The 23,900-nt window shown below is 44.6% G+C and overlaps 1 long non-coding RNA gene and 1 pseudogene across 2 annotated transcripts; one reads left to right on the top strand and one right to left on the bottom strand.

The window, feature by feature from the left end:
• The window catches only part of LOC122907417, a 30,169-nt pseudogene extending 28,292 nt beyond the window's left edge, over positions 1 to 1,877 (bottom strand).
• A 15,858-nt stretch (positions 1,878 to 17,735) lies between these two features.
• On the top strand, positions 17,736 to 23,284 carry LOC122906960. 2 transcript variants are annotated; one of them, XR_006384644.1, is made up of 3 exons: positions 17,736 to 17,850; positions 22,164 to 22,265; positions 23,260 to 23,284. It is a non-coding gene; the product is annotated as an uncharacterized LOC122906960 (long non-coding RNA). The 2 variants fall into 2 exon arrangements; XR_006384645.1 differs by lacking the exon at positions 17,736 to 17,850 and adding an exon at positions 20,835 to 20,862.
• Positions 23,285 to 23,900: the final 616 nt, after the last annotated feature.

The following is a 23,900-nucleotide window of genomic DNA, read 5'->3' as shown; positions in this document are numbered from 1 at the left end:
CTCCGTCTATAATTGTTTAATTGTCTCTATTTCCTTTCAGTCCTGTCAGTTTTTTCTTTATGTATTTTGAGACTCTCTTGTCAGTTGCAAATACACTTTTTACTATGATATTTCCCTGATGGATTATTCAGCATATTTACAAAAATTTTGGAGATTGAAAAACTTACTTGACAATTACTTTTTCAAATAATTTTCCTATTCTTTCTCTTCCTTTCCTGTTTTTCTTAGACTCCCACTGCATGTATGTTGGTGTACCTTGCTGGACTTTGAACCTCTGTCTATTTTTCTTCAAATCAATTCTTGCGGTTCTTCAGTTTGGATAATTTCCATTGATCAGCCTTCAATGTCACTGATTTTTCTGCCAACTCTAATCCCCACTGAGCCTCTCTAGTGAGTTTTAAATTTCAGTTATTGTATTTTTTAACTATAAAATTTCTGTTCAAATCTTTATAATAGTTTCTATTCCTCTATTGAGATTTTGTGAAGTCGTTGTATTAATATGTTCAGGCTACTATAATAGAATACCACAGATTAGGTGGTCTAAACAATGTTTATTTTCTCAGTATGAAGTCTAGATGTTCCAGATCAAGGACCTGCGAGATGGATGTCCAGTGAGGACTTTCTTCCCAGTTTGCAAACAGCTGCTTTCTTGCTGAGCTCTCGCACTGGTGGAGAGAAAGAACGAAGAATGCCTCTTCCTCTTCTTCTATGGGTACCAGCCCAAGCCTGTGATCTCATTTAACCTTCATGACAGGATTCCTCACTATCACTATGTCTAAATACAGTCACATTGAGGGTTAGAGCTTCAACATATGCATTTTGGAGAACACAAACATTCAGTCCATAACAGTCATTGATAGAATATTTTCTGTTGATTATTTGACAGTTTCCTTTACTTCTTTGAGCATATTCATACTAGCCCTTTCAAAATTTTTGTTACTGAATCAAACATCTGATTCCTCTCAGAGTCAGTTTCTGTTGACTATGTTCCTTCCCTTGAGTACAGACTGCAACTTCCTGTTCTTAGCATGTAATTTTATTAAGATATTCCATTTATTTATTTGACAGAGAGAGAGAGAGAGAGATCAGGCAGAGAGAGAGGGAGAAGCAGGCTCCCTGCTGAGGAGAGAGCCCAAGGAGGGGCTTGAACCCAGGACCTGAGATCATGATGTGAGCCAAAGGCGCCACCCAGTCACCCCTGCAGGTAATTTTTTTAATGGAAAAACAAACATTTTAGATAATATGAGGATTGTTGATGTTGTTTTAGTAACTGCTACCTGTTCATGTCCTTCTGGTGATAAACCTGGCTTACAATGGTGATGTGTGCCTTAGGATGGAGACCTCATGGTACTGTGTTCAGTTCTTGAGGACACCCATTTAGTGTCCCTCACAAGACATTCTTGTCTCAGATGGATCTTTACTACACTCTCCCCTGGCATTCTTAGCAACTGTCTTCCTTGTTGCAGTTACCCAGTCTTTGAGGTGTGGGGCATTCAGGGCCAGGGGTTCAGAAAAGCTCAGGGGCTAATCAGTTTTCCTTGGTTGTTATGTGTGTCCCCCACTCTTCCCCCTGGCTGCTATTGTTGCCACAAATTTACTATGGTGTTTCCTCATCACAGGGGCTGTAAGGCAGGCATCAAGCACCCAGGTCCTATGGAGGAGAAAGGAACACATATTAGTCTCTTCTCCGGTGGTGGTACTATGCCTGCCTCTGCCCAGGCCGCTCTGTACAAAATGAATACCCCCTCTCCCCTCCCTAAGAGTAAGTCACCATCTTTACTTCAGTTGTTCAACTTTATACCTTTTTCTTGCAGATCTTTGGCATCTCCAAGGTTGTACTTGGTGAAGGGGGCTAGCAATGGGCACTGGTTTGCCATCTTTTCAGGACTTCCTACTTCCTTGATTCATGCCTATCTTCTCTTGTAGACTGATGGCCTCATGAAGGTTGGCCTTGTCCCTCACTGCTGGGGCCTAGAACAGTGCCCATTACATAGGAAATATTCAATAAAAATGTCCCAAATGAATTGCCTACTTCCTTTTGGAAAGGCTCTGTTGTCTCTTGATTTTTTTACTCCTTCTCGGGGCCCTTTTCAGACTCCCTCCTCTCACAGGCCCTGAAATATTATATCTAAGTTTCTGTCCTAAACTACATCCTTTCTCTTTCCCTGGGAATCTCATCCATATAAATAACTTAAATTACATGATGATGACTCCTGATTCTGGAATTTGTGAAAACTAAATTTCTTTCTTGAATCTAAGACTGTAATCTAACAATGATGGGCCTGGCTCGTGTCCTACCAATGATCCAGGTTCAATGTGATCAAAACTAAATTAACATGTTTCCCTGAAACTGGTATCCATCCTTCCATTCATGAGTGGAGGGGTCTCTGTGGACTTTTCCCTCTCTGCCATCACTCTCATGTCATGTCTTTTGTGAGCTCATGAAATCCTGTAGACTCAGCCTCCTTTATGTGTTTTGTACTTATCTCCTTCTCCTCAACCCTGTGACCACTGCTTTGGATCTGACCTTGATCATTTTTCACCTAAGTAACTGCATGGACAATAGTCATCTTGCCTTTAGTTATTACTTCCTCTAGTTCAACCTCTGCATGGGTCCTAAAGAGAACTGTTACAAATGCCATTAATTAATTATGCCTTTATGTGATTAAATCCTATATCACTTGGCTCCCTGTTACCTTTTAGAGAACTCCAAATTCTTCAGTATGTATCTAGGATAACTCTGTGATCCATAAAGTAAACTGCATGAGGGTAGGGAGCATGGCTGTCTCATTGCATTCAGTGTCCAGGAAAGTACCTGGCACAGAGTTGCTGCTCGGTAAATATTTGTTGAATGATTGAGTGAATGAATATCTTTGCACACCACTCCAGCTTCATTTCTTTTTCTTTTTTTTTTAAGATTTTATTTATTTGTTCGAGAGAGAGACAGAGAGCACAAGCAGGGGAAAGGAGAAGCAGGCTCCCTGTTGAACGGGGAGACCAATGTGGGACCCAATTCCAGGACCCTGGGATCATGACCTGAGCTGAAAGCAGACACTTAAGTGACTAAGCCACCCAGGCGTTCCCTCCAACTTCATTTCTTGATGTAGCCTCCACTCCACTTTTAACTACACTAAAAACTACTATATAGTCACATATAGCTGAACACTTCATCTTGAGACAGCTGAGATCGGGATGTCTGGTGCATAGAGTAAGTGATATCTCTCCCCCACCCACCCCACATATCTATGGCCACTGGTTTAAATGAGGGCAGAGAAACTCCCTGTGGAAAACACTCCAAATATATCTGAAACTGAGCTACACGCAATTCAGGAGTCATGATCAGGTCATGGAGATGTGCTGGTAGAAGGGAGTCACAGTACAAAGAATGGCTCTGAGGCATTTGAGAAAATTCATCAGTGGATCCATACAAGACAGAAGGGGAGGCAGTGTTTTTAGGAACAGCCTGGAGGCTGGCATGTAGAGCCAGCCCTTAGGATAAGATGTGAGCTCTGGGAAGGGAAAGACCACGAGTGCTAATCTGTACAATTCCCTGAACTTCAGCACTTTCCAGTCAAGCAAACCTGATAGGGAGCCATTCTCATTCTCCATTCTCAGGGTCTGCCAAGATGTTGGGTCACATCAAGTCTGGGATCCATCAACAGAGATCTACAGTGTGGAGCAATGGAGGCTGCACAGAAGAGCTGGGCTCAAGGAAGATACAGGTAGTGAGCAGCACTCTAGATTGCATACGAGGAAGCAACGGACACTGCTTTGGGATTACCAGAAATGAATGGGAGCATGGAAAGGGCCTAATGGTGGAGGTGGGAGCTGAGAACCATGGTTATTTGGATCTTAGTTCTGTTGCTTGCCTACCTATAGCCACTTTTTCTCTTCTTTTTTGCTAAAGAACCCTGGTTTTGTTCAGTTCAGCATTGGTGGAAGTATACATGTAGAAGTTGGGTTCAATTGTGTGGGATCAGTCATGATTGCTTGAAGCATCACAGAACCCTGTTTTTCTTTGGTTCATGGTTCATGAACTGGTAGTGAGTGGGCACATGACTTAGTTCTGGAAAATGAAACAGAGAGAGGGACTGCCAGGAGGTGTGATGCTTAATTTTATGTGCCAACTTGCCTAGGCCATGGGGTGCCAACATAGTTAGCCAAACATTATTCTGGGTGTTTCTGAAATGGTGCTTTTGAATGAGATTAACATTTAAATGAGTAGACTAAGGAAGGCAGATTGCTCTTTCTAATGTGGGTGAGTCTCATCCCATCAACTGAGGGCCAGAATAGAAACAAAAGCCTGCCTGAAAACCTTCAAGTTGAAACATTGGCTTTTTTTTTTTTTCCCCAATTTATTTATTTTCAGAAAAACAGTATTCATTATTTTTTCACCACACCCAGTGCTCCATGCAAGCTGTGCCCTCTATAATACCCACCACCTGGTACCCCAACCTCCCACCCCCCCGCCGCTTCAAACCCCTCAGACTGTTTTTCAGAGTCCATAGTCTCTCATGGTTCACCTCCCCTTCCAATTTACCCAAATTCCCTACTACTCTCTAACGCCCCTTGTCCTCCATGCTATTGGTTATGCTCCACAAATGAGTGAAACCATATGATAATTGACTCTCTCTGCTTGACTTATTTCACTCAGCATAATCTCTTCCAGTCCCGTCCATGTTGCTACAAAAGTTGGATATTCGTCCTTTCTGATGGAGGCATAATACTCCATAGTGTATATGGACCACATCTTCCTTATCCATTCATCCGTTGAAGGGCATCTTGGTTCTTTCCATAGTTTGGCGACTGTGGCCATTGCTGCTATAAACATTGGGGTACAGATGGCCCTTCTTTTCACGACATCTGTATCTTTGGGGTAAATACCCAGGAGTGCAATTGCAGGGTCGTAGGGAAGCTCTATTTTTAATTTCTTGAGGAATCTCCACACTGTTCTCCAAAGAGGCTGCACCAACTTGCATTCCCACCAACAGTGTAAGAGGGTTCCCCTTTCTCCACATCCTCTCCAACACATGTTGTTTCCTGTTTTGTTAATTTTGGCCATTCTAACTGGTGTAAGGTGATATCTCAATGTGGTTTTAATTTGAATCTCCCTGAGGGCTAATGATGATGAGCATTTTTTCATGTGTCTGATAGCCATTTGTATTTCTTGATTGGAGAAGTGTCTGTTCATATCTTCTGCCCATTTTTTGATGTGTTTGTCTGTTTCGTGTGGGTTGAGTTTGAGGAGTTCATTATAGATCCTGGATATCAACCTTTTGTCTGTACTGTCATTTGCAAATATCTTCTCCCATTCCGTGGGTTGCCTCTTTGTTTTTTTGACTGTTTCCTTTGCTGTGCAGAAGCTTTTGATTTTGATGAAGTCCCAGAAGTTTATTTTCGCTTTTGTTTCCTTTGCCTTTGGAGACGTATCTTGAAAGAAGTTGCTGTGGCTGATATCGGAGAGATTACTGCCTATGTTCTCCTCTAAGATTCTGATAGATTCCTGTCTCACGTTGAGGTCTTTTATCCATTTTGAGTTGATCTTTGTGTACGGTGTAAGAGAATGGTCGAGTTTCATTCTTCTACATATAGCTGTCCAGTTTTCCCAGCACCATTTATTGAAGAGATTGTCTTTTTTCCACTGTATATTTTTTCCTGTTTTGTCGAAGATTAATTGACCATAGAGTTGAGGGTCCATATCAGGGCTCTCTACTCTGTTCCACTGGTCTATGTGTCTGTTTTTATGCCAGTACCATGCTGTCTTGGTGATCACAGCTTTGTAATAAAGCTTGAAATCAGGTAAGGTGATGCCGCCAGCTTTATTTTTGTTTTTCAACATTTCCTTAGCGATTCGGGGTTTCTTCTGATTCCATACAAATTTTAGGATTATTTGCTCCAGCTCTTTGAAGAATGCCGGAGGAATTTTGATCGGAATGGCATTAAAAGTATAGATTGCTCTAGGCAGTATAGACATTTTAACAATGTTTATTCTTCCGATCCAAGAGCATGGAATGGTCTTCCATCTTTTTGTGTCTTCTTCAATTTCTTTCATGAGTGTTCTATAGTTCCTCAAGTATAGATCCTTTACCTCTTTAGTTAGGTTTATTCCCAGGTATCTTATGGTTCTTGGTGCTATAGTAAATGGAATCGATTCTCTAATTTCCCTTTCTGTATTTTCATTGTTAGTGTATAAGAAAGCCACTGATTTCTGCACATTGACTTTGTATCCTGCCACGCTGCTGAATTGCTGTATGAGTTCTAGTAGTTTGGGGGTGGAGTCTTTTGGGTTTTCCATATAAAGAATCATGTCATCTGCGAAGAGAGAGAGTTTGACTTCTTCATTACCAATTTGGATACCTTTTATTTCTCTCTGTTGTCTGATTGCTGTTGCTAGGACTTCTAATACTATGTTGAACAAGAGTGGTGAAAGTGGGCATCCTTGTCTTGTTCCTGATCTCAACGGGAAGGCTGAAAGCTTTTTCCCATTGAGGATGATATTTGCTGTGGGTCTTTCATAGATAGATTTGATGAGGTTCAGGAATGTTCCCTCTATCCCTATACTTTGAAGCGTTTTAATCAGGAACGGATGTTGGATTTTGTCAAATGCTTTTTCTGCATCAATTGAGAGGACCATGTGGTTCTTCTCTCTTCTCATATTAATTTGTTGTATCACATTGATTGATTTACGAATGTTGAACCATCCTTGTAGCCCAGGGATGAATCCCACCTGATCATGGTGGATAATCTTTTTAATGTGCTGTTGGATCCTGTTGGCTAGGATCTTGTTGAGAATCTTAGCATCCATATTCATCAGTGATATTGGTCTGAAATTCTCCTTTTTGGTAGGGTCCTTGCCTGGTTTGGGGATCAGGGTAATGCTGGCTTCATAGAAAGAGTCTGGAAGTTTTCCTTCTGCTTCAATTTTTTGAAACAGCTTCAGGAGAATAGGTGTTATTTCTTCTTGGAAGGTTTGGTAGAATTCCCCAGGGAATCCATCAGGTCCTGGGCTCTTGTTTTTTGGGAGATTTTTGATCACTGCTTCAATCTCGTTATTAGATATCGGTCTATTCAGGTTGTCGATTTCTTCCTGGTTCAATTTTGGTAGTTTATATTTTTCCAGGAATGCATCCATTTCATCTAGGTTGCTAAGCTTATTGGCATATAACTGTTCGTAATAACTTCTGATGATTGTTTCTACTTCCTTGGTGTTAGTTGTGATCTCTCCCTTTTCATTCATAATTTTATGAATTTGGGATTTCTCTCTTTTCTTTTGGATTAGTGTAGCCAGTGCCTGCAGATTTGAACCAAGACACTGGCTCTTCCTGGATTTAAGAGCCCACAGGCCTTTGAACCAAAACTTACACCATTGACTCTCCTTGTTCTCCGGCCTTCGGTCTTGAACGGGAATGACACCATTGGCTCTCTTGGGTCACCAGCTTCTGACTCCTTCTGCAGATACTGGCACTTCTCAGCCTCTGTGACTGAGCCAATTCCATATAATCTTTCTCTCTAAATACATGTATCTATGTATCTATTTACATACATATCATATATATTTTGGGAGGAAAATTATAATATAATATAATTTATTATATATAATACATATCATATAATAATATATGTAATATAATATTATTCTGTGAGAGATTTTCCTCTCTGGTGAAAAGAAAGAGGTGAGGAGAAATGCCCTTTGTTGTCTTTGATTCTCTTGTGGGAGGATGGGAGGTCCAGAGCTTGTAATGGCCATCTTTTGATTATAAGAATATAAGATGAGGGGCGAGGTGCTAAGGATGGCAGGAAAGAGAGACAGAAAAGCCTGAGGCCGTGGTGACATTGTTGTGCCACCAAACCCATCATGGAACCACCTGATCCAGGTATTTTGCTGGATATATTAAGGCTTCCCCTTGACGTTCAATTCTTGCTGCCCAAAGTGTGGTCCACAGCTCATAGTGATTATATTACCAATTACGTTCTGCATTTCTTTTTTATTTTATTTTTTAAGATTTTATTTATTTATTTGACAGACAGAGATCACAAGTAGGCAGAGAGGCAGGCAGAGGGAGAAAGAGAAGCAGGCTTCTTGCTGAGCAGAGAGCCTGATGTGGGGCTCGATTCCAGGACCCTGGGATCATGACCTGAGCCAAAGGCAGAGGCTTTAACCCACTGAGCCACCCAGGCACCCCACGTTCTGCATTTCTAATAAACTTGGCCCCACCCCAGATCCTCTCACTCAGTATCTTCATTTTAACAAGATCCCTGGTGATTTGTGTGTGCACTGAAGTCTGGAAAACCCTGGCTTGAGTGATTTTAGCTGGGTGTTATTTTTCTCACATCTGAGCACTAATATAATTGATATGACCTCATCTGGATCGACGGACTGCATTCTGTGACTGGATTATATGGTGTTCTGGCTAGGTGGTGCCCTTTCTCTCTTGCTTGTTCCTTTGGACAGTCTGGTCTCTCCCTTCCTTCCACTTATTCATGTACGAACATACCTCCTTCAACACTCTGCAAGACCTCACCTCCACCAGGAAGCCCACCTGACTCCCACCAGGTTGAATCGAAAGCGCTTCTGATTGAGGGTATGGTGTCATCCTTTCTTTGCATTGGTCCTTCTTTGACTCTCCTAGAACCCCAGTACTTTGAGACAATCTTTATTTACTCTTTGTACCCTCCACACCTATCTACTGTCGGGCACATACTAACAGCTGAGTAAGTGTTTCTGGAAGACGGAATGAAGTGTGCTTGGCCGACCTGCTGCTTGTTGCCATGTCCTGCCCCACAGGGCTCTGGGCATCTGAGGTGCCGAGGGCGGGCAGCCCATGCAGGATTAGAGAATTAGGGGGCCTGCTGGCCCAGCAGCTGTCTCTCCCTCCCCTCCCGCCCCCTCGCCCTCCTGGGAGCACACACATCATAAACAGCTGCTCTCTTTCCCAGGAACAAATGTCACGAGGCACCCTAGTGACAGCTGAGCTAAAGGAAGACCCCACAGATAGGAGCTTCTGGAGCTGGACCGGCTTCTACTCCTGCCTGCTCCCTGGATTGGAGCCTGTGAGTGCCGCCAAGCCTCTCAGGCTGTGGCTGTCATTCTAGAAGCAGAGTGGAGTGGTAATAAAAGCTAACGAGGCTGGGGCCACAACAGCATTCTGCCAGTTACACCGTGAGAGCCTAAGTGCGTTTAATGGCACTTTCTTATTAAGAAATGATTAAAAATGGGATCTTTCCCCCTTGCTAGATGTGGCGCCCCCATTTTTATGGGCTGAGGTTTTTAATCAAAGCTGTGGCTTGTGGACATGGGATTGCTGCCTCCATGGTGTGTTCTTGAACCAGCAGGTGCTGCCTCACTTGCCAGATTCCACAGCTTCCTGACTGCAGCAGACGTAATGGCTTCCCTGGTGGGTGAGCTCTGTGGTGATGTTCCAGAAACCCCTCCTCGAGGCCCAGTCCACAGGCTGTACTTCCAGCCCTTCCAATAATCTGCAGGCAACTAACTCCCCGGGTTAGATTTCTTTCTATGTAAAAGAGTGAGAGTACTTTCTGTGATCTTCTGTGGATCTTGGAATACAAAAGGACCACCCTGATCATATCACTTCCCTGCTTCTCGACCAGAGAATAAACCCCAACATCCAATGCCTATGAGACCCCTCATCTTAATTTCAGCACATTCTCCTTTCCTCTATATCTGTCAGGTCCCGGCTTAACGTTACTTCCTCAGAGAGGCCTCTTGCATCTAGGGCTGCTATAACCAAGTGGCACAGATGGGGGCGGGGTGGGCAGCTTGAATAGCAGTAATGTATTGTCTCGAGTGCCAGAGGCCAGAAGTCTGCAGTCAAGGCACCAGCAGGACTGGTTCCATCTGAAGGCTGTGAGGGAGAATCTGTTAGGGTTCTCTCCCCTTGGTTGGTAACCTGTCTTCATGTTCATGCGGCACTCTCCCTGTGTGTGTCTCTGTGTCCAAATTTTCCCTTTTAATAAGCACACCAGTCATATTGGATGGGGCCCCCACCCAAACGCCCTCATCTTAATTATATCCGCAATGATCTTCTTTCTAAATTCTAATTTCACTCTGGGGTCCTGGGGCTTAGGGCTTCAACATATGTATTTGGGTGGGGAAGCACAACTGAGATCCTGGCAGTCAGGTTTCCAATTATAAGCTGTCGTCAAACTCCACTTTTTCATCCAAGTGGTCAGCGCAGTGTACAGCAATGTAGGCATTTGGCTGGCTGATGTCTTGCAACCAGACCATAAACTCCATTGGCTGGGAAGATTGTGTCTGCTTTGTGGGTTGCTGCATTCCAGCACTTTGCACAGTGACTGGCCCATAACAAGTGAGCAAAAATGATTCATCAAATTAGGAAATTAATGAATTGATAAATAATGATTATCTCTAAGAGCTAATGAAAGATCTAAAAGCCTAACGATAGGCAAATGGGCAAATCAACCAAGACACAGCTGTTTATTACATAGCTATTATACCTATTTATTACGTGGTTGTTAAAGTCTGTTTCTGAAGATTCCCACCCCCCCCTTTCTGGTAACCGTCAGTTTGTTCTCTGTATTTAAGAGTCTGTTTTTTGGTCTCTCTCTCTCTTTTTTTTAATTCATTTGTTTTGTTTCTAAAGTTCTACATATGAGTGAAATGATATGGTATTTGTTTTTCTCTGACCAGCTTATTTTGCCTAGCAGAATACTTTCCAGCCCCACCCATCTTGCAAATGATGAGATTTCATTCCTTTTTATGGCTGAGTAACATTCTATTGTTAATACGTACCACATTGTCTTTATCCATTCATCTGTGAATCGACACTCAGGCTGCTTCCATATCTTGATTATTGTAAGTAAAGCTACGGTAAACGTTGGGTTGCATGGATCTTTTCAAAGTCATATTCTTTGGGTAAATATGCAGTAGTAGAATTACTGGATCGTATGGCATTTCTATGTTTAATTTTTTGAGGAAACTCCATACTGTTTTCCACAGTGGCTGTACCAGTTTGCATTCCCACCAACAGAGCATGAGGGTGTCTTTTTCTCTGTATCTTCACCAACACCTGTTGTTGCTGAAGAATTTTAACAATGTAAGAAAATGCTTATTATTTGTCATTGAGTGACATAATAGAATGTAACTATTTGTGCAATATTATTTGAAAAAAGAAGAGGAAAATGAGGTAGAGTCCAGCATTGACCTTTGCAGTAATTAGAAACCTTGATACAAACTAGATTCAAGTTTCTAAGTTTCCATATAGAATTTATTCAACAATTCTGATTATTTGCTCAGTGCCTTCCTGTCAGAGCAAAAAAATGATTCAGATCCTATTAACTATCCTATATTATTGGGGCTTAAAATATGGCGCAATGAGGAAATAAATAGGGCCTTGATGGTACTTATCTGGGCTAAGATAATCTTACTTTTAGTCTCTCATTCTGTCATTAATAAAATAATGTCTGATTATATGTAAAAATGATGGGTTTGAACTCCTTAGGTTGATTATTTGTTCCTTAAAATTAAAACATTTTTTTCTGATTTCAGAACTAATATGAGCTTATTATCAAAGAACTAAATGTCAAAGTAAAATAGAAATTGAAGTATTCTAAAATTCTGCCTCAAAACAATAATCATTGTATCATAATCCTGGTAATATTCTTCCAGAATGTACTCTAAATATACATATATGCTACATTAATAGCACACAAGCACTGTGCAGAAAGGAACCCACACTATGTGATGGTCTACAAATTGCCTTTTCATTTTGAAACATTTCTTGGCCACTGTTTCATATCAGTTTCCATGCACCTCTCTGGTTCCTTTTATCTGGAGAGTCTCAGACTTTGACTTGGTCACTTAGGGTCTGAGAAAATGAACAGGAAGCAACTGGTTGTCTTTCCAAGAGCTGAATGGCCAGGGTCCAGGTGCCCAGATTGGTTCATACTCTTTTGCTTATTGCTTTTCCCGGCATGGAGGCCATGTTCACCAACCACATGTGCTGGTGTGATCGGAGGAATCGTGTGTGGAGTCCTTTTTGGGTGGAAGCTATTCCGTAAAGTAGAAGAACAGAGCCAGGGCTATCCTGTGCCTGCTGCAGTTAAAATCCTACCACTCTGCAGAATTTTCTGGAGCTTCCCAAGATTGGAGGAGTTATTTTACCATTGTTCAGAACTGTGACCCAGTCTGTGAAACTGTGTAGTGGGGCTAAGAATACAGTCAATATCTTTTAAGTGGTGTGGTGATGCTACGGGATGTGGGTTGTGTGTGTGTGTGTGTGTGTGTGTGTGCATATGATCTCAGCATCATGAGATCGAGCCCTGTGTTGGTCTCTCATTTGGCATGGGGGTGGGAGTCTTGCTTGAGATTCTCTCTCCCTCTCTCTCTGTCCCGCACTCCTTTCTCTTTCTTTCTAAAATAAATAAATCTTTTTAAAAATAGAGGTTATTATAGTCTGTAAATAGAATTTTTTCTCACAAATCTGGAGTAACATGAAACTCCAAGACTGATTTTCTGCTCTGTTTTCCCGTCTCCTCTCTGAGTAAGGGCTTGTGCCGGGAAGACCCAGTATCACCTTTCCAGGGAATGATGAATCCTATGACACTCAAGGTAAACAAGGATGTTATCTTCCAGCTGTGGGAAGACAAATCTCTGTGGAGAGGAAAACTGCAATCTGAAGGTGTTGTGGGTTTTCTTTTTTGAATGATTTCATTTCCTTGCATTAAAATATTACATAAGACAATCTATCAATTATCTCATGTTAGGACAGTTTTTCACCAATTTAACAGAGCAATCCTGTTCACCTTTTTTCAGGGTATAGTACAAAGCTTAACAGCCAGCAATTAGGACAAAGAGGTTCTGGGGAGCCTTATTTCTGTCCACGATGCATACATCACCCACGTTTATTCGCTTCATCCCCGAAACTAAGCTAGGCACCAGACATGTCCTTTTAGGTCAGAATCAGGAGATACATTTCCTGGAGCAGCGATCGCTGATTATTTCATGCCATGGAGACTTACGTGAAGCAAGTGACGAGGGTACACAAAAAAGGACCTTGAGCCTGACCCTTGATTTTGAACCCTCACTGACACATTATGATGGTATTTTCCTTGTTTAGCCTCTGGGCAGCAGACCGCTGGAACCTGTCTGCTGGCCCATGTCCTGGGATCGCTCCACAGTCCAGCTTACAGCGAGCTCTGGGGCAGGGAGGGGAGCACTGTCCCGGTCAACCTGCACCTGGAGCAAGGTTCTGAACACAACAGGAGAGTGCTTGGCAAACGTTGCTCTGTCACTTAGACTTAACTCACTTGGAATTTCTTTCTGTTTCTAGTGTGCTTTCTGAAAGGAGTTCAAGAAACAGAAGCAATTTGAGGTTGGGGTTAAACCTGGCTCCGTCTTCACTGCAGGTATTACTCTGTATGTATTCTTTTTTTAAGATTTACTTATTTATTTTGGGAGGGGGAGGGATGGAGACAGAGGGAGAGAGAGAATCTCAAGAGGGAGACACCTTGCTAAGCACGGAGCCCCATGCAGGGCTTGATCTCATGACCCTAAGATCACGACCTTCGGATCATGACCCGAACCGAAGTCAAGAGTTGGGTGCTTAACCTACTGAGTCACCCAGGTGCCCCTCAAACAGTTCTTTTTCTACAAGAATAATTTGGAAAGTGCAGGGAGAGTCTCCTGGCTTTGGTATTAGGCAGAAACGATGACTCTGATTGTTACCTTCTGTTCAGGGAGTGGGGTGGAGTCGAAGATGAAGGAATGGCAGTCAGTGTGCAAATGTTGGGACTGTGGCAGTGGATGAGAACACATTGCATAGTTCAATGGAAAGTGTAGGAGCCAGAGTTGAATACCAGCTCCTGGTGCCACCTTTTCTGTTTCTTTCTTTTTTAAATATTTTATTTATTTATTAGAGAGAGTCAGAGAGAGTGACAGAGAGCATGAGCCGGAGCAGAGGAAGAAGCAGGCTCCCCACTGAGCAGGGTGCTTGATGCGGGGCTCATACCCAGGACCCCAAGATCATGACCTGAGCCAAAGGCAAACGTTTAACCAACTGAGCCAGCCAGGCACCCCTTTTCTTTTCTTTTTCCTTTTTAAAGATTTTATTTTCATGGTGCCATCTTGATCACTGACAACCACAAGCCTTCTTATGTGGCAGAGCTGTGGTTTGAACACAGACTTGGCTATGCCATCCTAAACTTGTTTATGCTGAGACAGGGCCAATAAAAGCTGAGAAATTGGCTTAGTCTTCCTGAAGATGCAGGCTACATTATGCAAGTATATCATAGTTGTTACTTTTGAAGAGGCAATAACTCATTAAAGGAATTTTTTTTATCATTTTATCTATCATTTTCATTTCTTTGATCTCTTTTATATATTTATATGTTTCTATATAAATACATATTTATATATAATAAAAATTATATATTTATCCATCATTATTATTATGGTAATATATAATAATATAATGATATCCATTTTTATCACTAATCAATATTATTAATGGAAAATTTTAATCTATAACTTAACTATATTCTATGCAAAGTGCTTTCTGTGCCTTATCTCATCTAATACCCACATGTACACAAACAGGATCTGGTAAAGCAGATGCAAGCATCATCCCCATTTTACAGGTGACAAAATTAAGGCTTTAAATACTGTATAGCCCAAACAGTCTTGAAAAAGAATAAAGTTGGAGGACTCCCATTCCCTGACTTTAGAACTTAACTACAAAGCTGCAGTAATTGAAACAATGTGGTTCTGGCCCAAAGACAGATATGTCGACCAACAGGATAGAATAGAGAGCCTAGAAATAAACTCTTGTGTTTTTGGTCACATGAACTGTTGACAAGGGAGCCAAGAGACACGCAATGAGAGGAAAGACCATCTTATTGACACTTGCTGCTGGGGAAACTGGACATAAGCTTGCAAATAATAACCTTTACCTAATGCCAGATACAAAAATTAGCTCCAGTTGGAGCAAGGATCTCCACATAAGAGCTACAATGATGAAACTCTTAGAAGAAAACAGGACAACAGCTTCATGAGGTTGGAGTTGGCAATGACTTCTTGGATGCAACACCAGAGGCACAGGTAATTAAAGAATTGTACAAACTGGACTTCATGAAAATTAAAAAATTGTGTGCCTTGAAAGACACAGTCAATGGAGGAATGAGGCAACCCATAAAATGGGAGATGATATTTTCAAATCCTAGCTGATAAGGGATTAATATCCAGGATAAATAAATACATATATGTATATTTATGATTAAAACACAACGACAGGAAAACTCAAAGAGCCCAGTGGACAAAGCACTTAAGTAGATGTATCTCCAAGGAAGATACACAAATGGCTGTTCTTCACATGAAAAGATGGCACTAATTAGTAGGGAAACACAGACAAAACCCCAATGATATGATGCTTCACACATGTTATAGGACGGCAATTATCAAAAAACAAACAAACAGAAAATAACAAGGGCAGAAGAGGATGTGGGGAGATTGGAGCCCTGTGCCCCATTGGGCACGTGTTCCAGTCATTGTGCAAAACTAGTCAGTAGTTCCTTTAAAAACTAAATATAGGATTATCATAAGGTCCAGCAATTTCACTTCTAGATATATATATATCTAAAAGATCGGGTGAAATCTCCAAAGATCCTTGTTCACTCATGCTCAGAGCAGGATTACTCATAATAGTTAAAAGGCAGAAGCAACCAAATGTCGAGGAACGGGTATACAGAATGTGGCATACGCATATAAGGGAATATTAATCAGTCCCCAAAGAGAAGGGAATTTCAACATATGCTACAGCATGGATAAACCTTGAAGACATTATGCTGAGTAAAGTAAACGGTGAACCAGTCACCAAAGGGCAAATATGGTGTGGTTCCCCATATGGGAAATGCTGAGAGTAGTCAAATTCACAGAGACAGAAAGTAGGACAGTTGTTGCCAGGGGCTGGGAGGAAGGGAGAAGAGGGAGCTAGTGTTAATGGTGTGATGGTTAATTTTATGGCCACGGGGTGCCCAGATATCTGGTTAAGCATTATTTCTGGATGTGCCTTCGAGGCTGTGGAGAGCCCGGACTAATATAAATGGATACAGGGTTTCTGTTTTGCAAGGCAAGAAGGGTTCTGGAGATGGATGGTGGGGAAGTCTGGATCGTGTATAATGCCACTGAACTGTGCATTGAAAAACAATTAAAATGCTAAATTTTATGTTATATGTATTTTCCCATCATTTAAAAAAATGGGGGAACAAAAGTATAGCGCAATTTGCTCTCAGCCACACAACTAGCAAATGATGGAGTTTGGATTTAAAGTCGGATCTTCTGGGACTTCATCAAAATCAAAAGCTTCTGCACAGCAAAGGAAACAGTCAAAAAAACAAAGAGGCAACCCACGGAATGGGAGAAGATATTTGCAAATGACAGTACAGACAAAAGGTTGATATCCAGGATCTATAATGAACTCCTCAAACTCAACCCACATGAAACAGACAAACACATCAAAAAATGGGCAGAAGATATGAACAGACACTTCTCCAATCAAGAAATACAAATGGCTATCAGACACATGAAAAAATGCTCATCATCATTAGCCCTCAGGGAGATTCAAATTAAAACCACATTGAGATATCACCTTACACCAGTTAGAATGGCCAAAATTAACAAAACAGGAAACAACATGTGTTGGAGAGGATGTGGAGAAAGGGGAACCCTCTTACACTGTTGGTGGGAATGCAAGTTGGTGCAGCCTCTTTGGAGAACAGTGTGGAGATTCCTCAAGAAATTAAAAATAGAGCTTCCCTACGACCCTGCAATTACACTCCTGGGTATTTACCCCAAAGATACAGATGTCGTGAAAAGAAGGGCCATCTGTACCCCAATGTTTATAGCAGCAATGGCCACAGTCGCCAAACTATGGAAAGAACCAAGATGCCCTTCAACGGATGAATGGATAAGGAAGATGTGGTCCATATACACTATGGAGTATTATGCCTCCATCAGAAAGGACGAATATCCAACTTTTGTAGCAACATGGACGGGACTGGAAGAGATTATGCTGAGTGAAATCAGTCAAGCAGAGAGAGTCAATTATCATATGGTTTCACTCATTTGTGGAGCATAACCAATAGCATGGAGGACAAGGAGCGTTAGAGAGTAGTAGGGAATTTGGGTAAATTGGAGGGGGAGGTGAACCATGAGAGACTTTGGACTCTGAAAAACAGTCTGAGGGGTTTGAAGTGGCGGGGGTTGGGAGGTTGGGGTACCAGGTGGTGGGTATTATAGAGGGCACAGCTTGCATGGAGCACTGGGTGTGGTGAAAAAATAATGAATACTGTTTTTCTGAAAATAAATAAATTGGGAAAAAAAAGAAATGTTATTATATTGTTATATAATATATATAAATATATAATATTATACTTTCTCTTAAAAAAAATGAAGTCGGATCTTTGGAACACTGAATAAAATAAAATTAAGATGTTTAAAAAAAAATAAAGCCATGGCTTAAACAGCTATGTAAAAAAAAAAAAAAAAAGTTGGGTTTGGTATTCCAAAGTTCTGATTCAACACCAGGCAGTGGGTCTGTCTGCGGGACTGAGGCTGATCATATGTTGCCTTATAGAATATTTTTCAGTGGAGGTGGTTCAGTTGGACTGTCGGATCTGTGGACCGTGGCTGAATCTCCCCTAATTCACTCGTCCTCAACCCTGCTGATGTTTCACACCAGCTCGTGCGAAGGGTAGACATCTGAGATATCCAGGGGGCCAAGCAAGCCATTCATTTACCCTCTCTTCATCCCTCAGGAGGACAAGCCACTTTAATTGGAAGAATCACAAATTGCTGTGTTGAATCGAACCCGTATAGTAAGTAGTCTTAGTAGAGAAACCCTTGTAGAGTTTAGCTTAAATGGGCCTTTCAGTGATTTTGAATTATGATTCTTGTCACAGTATAGAGTAATTCAGCTTCTGAAGTTTTTTTTTTAAGATTATATTTCTTTACTTGACAGACAGAGCCTCAGTGAGAGAGGGAACACAAGCAGAGGGAGTGGGTGAGGGAGAAGCAGGCTCCCTGCTGAGAAGGGGGCCCGATGTGGGGCTCCATCCCAGGACCCTGGGATCATGACCTGGGCTGGAGACAGATGCTTAACTGACTGAGCCACCCTGGTGCCCCCTGAAAGTTTTTAAAAAGCATCTGTTTATTTATTCATAGAGCAAACGTTTGCTGAGCACCTAGTTGGTGTCAGGCGCTATGCGGGGTCCTGTGGCTGGCCCTGTAGCTGGTCAGGAACCATCCGCCCTTGCAGAGGGCCACTGCTTAGGGCAGAGTGCCAAGTAGGTGAACCCTTGCAGGAGGGAATATGCTCTCCTGGCAAACATGGGTTGTATGGGCGGTGTAGCTAGAAGGAATCAGGACTCCTGGGAGGTGTGTGGAAGCCAGGTGTCTGTGTTCAGACCTGGCAGGTGACTGGGAGTTAGCGAGCAGCAGGAGGACAGTGTTACAAGCAGAGGGACGTAAGTGCCCAGAGGTGAGAGAGAACATGGCACCCACTTCAGGGACTGAATTTCATTGTTGGTGCTGGGGGGCATGGAGGGTTGGGAAAGGGATAAAATGGTGAGAACTTCTTCTGGAGAGACAAGCATGAGCTAGGTGACCAAAGGCAGAGAGAACCTAGTCAGAAATTTGGACTTTTGTCCTGAGGCCAATGGGGAGCCACTGAAAAGCTCTTAGCAGGGAAGTCACGTGATACAACTGACATTTTAGGAAGATTGTTTTGGCTTCAGGATGGGAAGTGGGTTGGAGGTGGTGGGGGGAGTGTGGGTGGGAACCTGCTTAGGAAGCCATTGGAGGGATGTAGTTGGAGGTCTGGGAGCCTGAACCAGAGAGGAGAGGGAGCCGAGCAGGCAGAGGGAATATATTTGCAGCATTAGACCGACTATGGGAGAGAGAAGGGGTGGGGGAGGGTGATCCCACAACTTCTGTGTGAGCAGATGGATGGAAGTTAGTGTGATTCTCCAGGAGGTGGGACACGAAGAGAATCAGGCTGGGGTGGGGGGCTGGGTTGCCATGGGGAGACGTAGTTACACTGGTTTTGGACAGCTGAATCGCCAAATGATAATGTCCAGAAGGCAGGCAGACCTTCTGAAGCCGCAGGAAAGGATGGTGAGGTCCATCACCACAAACCTAGTATCTAAAGACATAGGGACAAAGGTGCTGGCCCAGGAGAATGGGTGCATGGAGAAGTGGGGAGACAAAGGCCTGGGACAGGACTTCTCAACGCCAGCACTGCTGACACCTTGGGCTGCATAATTCCATGGTGGAGAGTGTCCTATGCATTACGGGGTGTTTAGCAGCATCTCTGGTCTCTACCAGTAGAGCTCCCTACTTGTGATAGACACGATTTCTTCTGGTCATTGCCAGATCCCTCCTGAGGCCTGAAACTGTCCTCTCATGAGAATCATTGGCCTAGGACAAAATAACGAGAAACATGAATTTTTAGAAAATGGGAAGAACCTGAAAAGGAGAAAAGGAGGAACCTGGGAAGGAGACTGGGAAGCAACGGCCAGAGAAGAGGGAAGAAAATCAGGAGAGTTTGAGAAACTAGAAAGTATTTAGAAAGGGACGAGTGGGTCTGAGCTGTCAAATATGCTGAGAGGCTGGGGACGAAGATGAGGACCCCACCAGAAGTAGGGTCAGGAAGTGGCCCACCTGTGTGCCAGGAGCCCCAAGAGGAGGTGGCCTGAGTGGGGCAGTGGGCGGGAGGGGGACAGAAATCAAGATGGTGAGGCTTTCCTGTCAGGAGTGGGGGGGGGGCAGTGGCTAGAGAGGGTGACTATGGATGGCACTTTCAGGAGGCGGGGCTGGGGACAGGAGACATGGCTCTGAAGGCGGTGAGGGATCCCAGGAGCTTTTGGTTAAGATGAGAGAGACTTGTCCACGGGCAGTGGTGCTGGGAGGGGTGGGCGATGAACGTGGGGAGAGGGGAGGGGGTGAAGCTGCAGGAGCGATGGAAGCAAAGGACAGGAGGGGATGGGAAGCCAGACATGGGGGAGGGAAGCCGCCTCTGTCTGGTTTTGGGAGGGGAGGATAGGAAGTACAGAGGCTGAGGACATTCCCGTATGGAGGCTTCTGTTTACCAGAAAAGCAGATGAGCTCATTTGCTGGTGAGGCCACAGAGGTGTGAATGAGCAGGGGAGTTGGAACAGCTGTTATTGGGAATGGGTGAGAGAACACAACAGGAGACCAGAGTTTGGTGGGGGGGTGACGGTGGAGGGTAAGAGCTGAGAGGCAGGTGAGGCTGGAGGCTGTGGCTTTATGGAGATGCCAACCTTCAGAGTCTGCAGCTTCCTCTAGCACAGCTCAGTTGCCTAGGGCTGGGGTTCCATGGAGGGACATCCGGCAAGGGAGCAGAGGCTGCTGATAAGAGGGGTTGATGGGATCACTGAAGAGTGTGAGCTCCTGAGGAGAAAGTGTGCCAAGGGGTCCCACTGTTCCTGTCACCCCACCAAGGACAGAGGGCCCCAAGGGAAGCATTACCAGTCCAGGGTCCTATGTGCTGTCTGTCCCACTCTGGAAGAGCCGGGGGGCAGAGGGGACTGGGGCCTATGTTAATCATTGGGCTATTCCAGTTGGTTTCCCCATTTTATAAGATCAGTTCTGCTTCATGATCCAACTGGTTCACCCCTGTAGGTCACATCTGAAGACCCCACTGGCTAGAGGTGTAAGGGACACATTCCATGACCTCAGCCTGTCGGATGACCCGAGAGCTGTGACCAGAACCAAGTCAGGTCTCAACAGCCTGGCCACGTCCAGGGTTGTGTGCCCCAGTGCCTCTGTATTGAAGCCAGAGGGATTGTTCCAAAAGCACTAACCGGAAGGTGCCCATTCACCACTTAAACCCTCCTGAGGTTTCCCATCATATCAAGAATGAAATGCAAACCCACTGTCAGGGTTTCCCTGGGCTTGGGCTCTGCTTCTTTTGGAGCTTATCTGGCCTACTCTCTGCCTCATAGCTGTACTGGCATCCACTGCTCAGTCCTCCTACCCCAAGGCCTTTGCATGTGCTGATTCTGCAGGCGGGGACTACTCCCCCATCTTCCCAGGACTGGCTCCTTTTCATCATTCAAACTGGCTCACATGCCATCTACTCAGAGGTTTCTCTACTCAGCGTCACGCCATTCAGAGCTGTCCTCCGCAGCCAGGCAATCCTGATCACATTTCTTGGCTTATTGTCTTTATAGCATTTACTGTGGTTAAAATGACCTTGTTTGCTCATTTACTGATCGTCTGTCTCTCCCATGGGAATGTCAGATCCCTAAGAGCAAGGACCACGTCTAGTTCCATGCTTTGCCCCTAGGGGGCAGCCCAGCTAGGATGACTTAGATGGTGAATGATACTTTGGACAGTGTCTCGCACACATTCAACATCTGTGGGGCGGGGGGATGCTGAGTTATTAAACAGGATTTCCTAGAGTCCAACTGCAGCTGCTTTGGAATAATCACATTTCCTATGATATCACAAAGCTGTTTGAAGAGCACCCATGAGCATCTCGTCTTCCAAAGCTCTCCTGGAGGGTGGCTTGGAGGCAGGTTCACTCAGGTGTGAATGAACGGTCAGTCTTGCAGAGGAGACTCAGCGCTGCCCTCCCGCCAGCGTCGTGTCCCCCAGGCCTGTTGTCGTTGCGCTGGGAGCAGGCTGGAGACAGGGGCAGTTTGCCAGGAACCTTAGCTCCAGCCTTTTGCCGTCTAATTCAATGCATCCAAAGATAAACAGAAATATCACCAAATCAGAAGCTGTCCTCAAATCCAAAGCTCACAATTAGCGAAGGTGAAGCTTCCTGAGCTGCGTTGGCACAAGGTCTGGAAACAGCCCTGAATGAAGCCACCTAGTGCCCGACAAAGGCAATCGTTTCTACCCAAACGAAACTGGAAAGATCCGCCAACTGCAGTGCCTCCGTCTGGTGCACTGACTGGGTGCTCGGGTTCCAGCAATCTTAAGTCCCAACCCAGCCTTAGATGTGACCTGCCCTGCTAACTGAGGAGACACGGTTAAGGGGCGGAGATCGCTTCCCCTGTTGGAGGGCTCGAGGGTGCGCTGAGATTATTAAAAAAATGACAAAGAGCTGTACCATCCCCTGCACTCTTGACCGTGTGTATTGAGAATGATTTTGCCCTCCTAGATCATTTGTAGGAACAGAATCTGAATACTGGGAAAGCACACCTTGGGAGAGCTATTGATCCCTGAGAACCCAGGAGGACTAGCATCTTGGGATGAACACCCGGTGAGGCGCCCCCTGGGCAAGTGTCCACACCCCATCCCACCCCACCCCGCTTATGCCCAGCACTGGTTCTGAGGGTTCCAGATCAGCCGCGGCTGTTTCCCGCCTGCCCACAGGACGAGACTGTGAACCCAGAGGCTTTGCGTGCTGGCCAGGGCTCTCACGTGGCTGCGAGTGTGCTTGCACGGAGCTGGGAGGGGAGGGCAAGGCATGCCTGCGGCAGCACGCAGCTGTTCATGCTAACTCGTCAACCCTGCAAGTGGGGTAGCGGTGGGAATTTCCTCCTTCAGTGGGTGGGAACGCAGTGTCCCCGGGGCTCTCAAGACAACACTTGGGGGTCCCAGGTGAGGAGTCTTAGCTGTTGGGTGTGGCCCGCATTAGCTGGATTGAGTGGGGGGAGTTAGGAGAGGGACCAAGGCGGACCCTCTCCCAGGAGGGAGCACTGGGGGAGACCCTGCTTAATTGGCCTCGGGTTTGGGTTCATGTAACTGGATTATTGCCCAGGCTGAGCCTTGTTAAACCACAGAGCCTGGTTCCTTTCCTTTGTCACACTGGGGAATGACCCTAGAGGAATGTGGAAACTAGATTAGCAACAAGGTTCAAGGTTGGGGAGAGCAGTTGCTCACATAATTCCCAGAGTGTGAAAGAGGGGTGGAGGCTCTTTGTTATTTTATTCTATTTCCTTGTTTTCACTTTGTCCACTCTAGCCCCAACTACACATACGAAAAGGGGTGGTCTTCTCTTGTTTTTAACCCAAAAGATTATAAACTGGAGGGCAGGGATGCCACTTCCCCGGATAGGATTGGCGCACAGCGATGGCAAGGGGTGCCTGGCGCCATGGGGCAGTGACAGGCCAGGCAGCCTGGTTTCCTGCCCCAGCTCTGTGTAGTTACTGGGCCACTGGTGGGCTGTTATTCTGTTATTCTGTTATTCTGCCAGCCAGCCTCAGCCTCCTCATCTGTGAAATGGTCCTAACACCTGCCCTACCATCTCATAGGACGGCTATGAAGATCATACTGACCGTGAGGTGTCGGAGGTTTCGCCAAGGCTTCTGCTTCTTCTAGACTCCTCCCAGGAAAGTGATCACCCAACTATGCTGTGATTCGGAGTACAGGGCTTTATAGAGTAGAAAGCCAAGCTTCACGGTTTTCAGCCATTTTCCCTAACTGATGTCTGGGAACTCTGAAGCATTAGGACCCCACCTAGCCTTCTGCGGACCACCGGGATACTGAGATCATGCTGTCACACCTGGGATATCACCCCACTTCACGCCTTGAACACTTTTAAGCCAGGAATGTCCCAGACAGGGGTAGACACCTAAGTGTTTCAATCATGCACCTGTCTGTCGATGGAAACTTTGCAGTAGGCTCCTTCGGGTAGGTGCCTCCCCTCGGATGTATCCATAGCCCCATCACCCGCATAACTTGTTCCCACCCAAGGGCCAAGGGCCAAGGCCAGTCCCTTACTAAGGGATTTCATTGAAAATTCGAAGCCTAAGTTCTTGAGAAGCTATTACCCAGCCCTTTGTAGGTGGGGCTGTCGTCTTCTGGGACTCCAGAATGTGAGCCCCGATGAACACATGTGTGCACACAGGAGCGAGTGTGCTTGTGCACACAAACACTCACACCCCAGGAGGGA

This window comes from Neovison vison, chromosome 5 (assembly GCF_020171115.1).
Source record: "Neovison vison isolate M4711 chromosome 5, ASM_NN_V1, whole genome shotgun sequence".
In the NCBI taxonomy this organism is placed as follows: domain Eukaryota; kingdom Metazoa; phylum Chordata; class Mammalia; order Carnivora; family Mustelidae; genus Neogale; species Neogale vison.
This window is presented reverse-complemented; position numbering and strand designations above follow the sequence as displayed.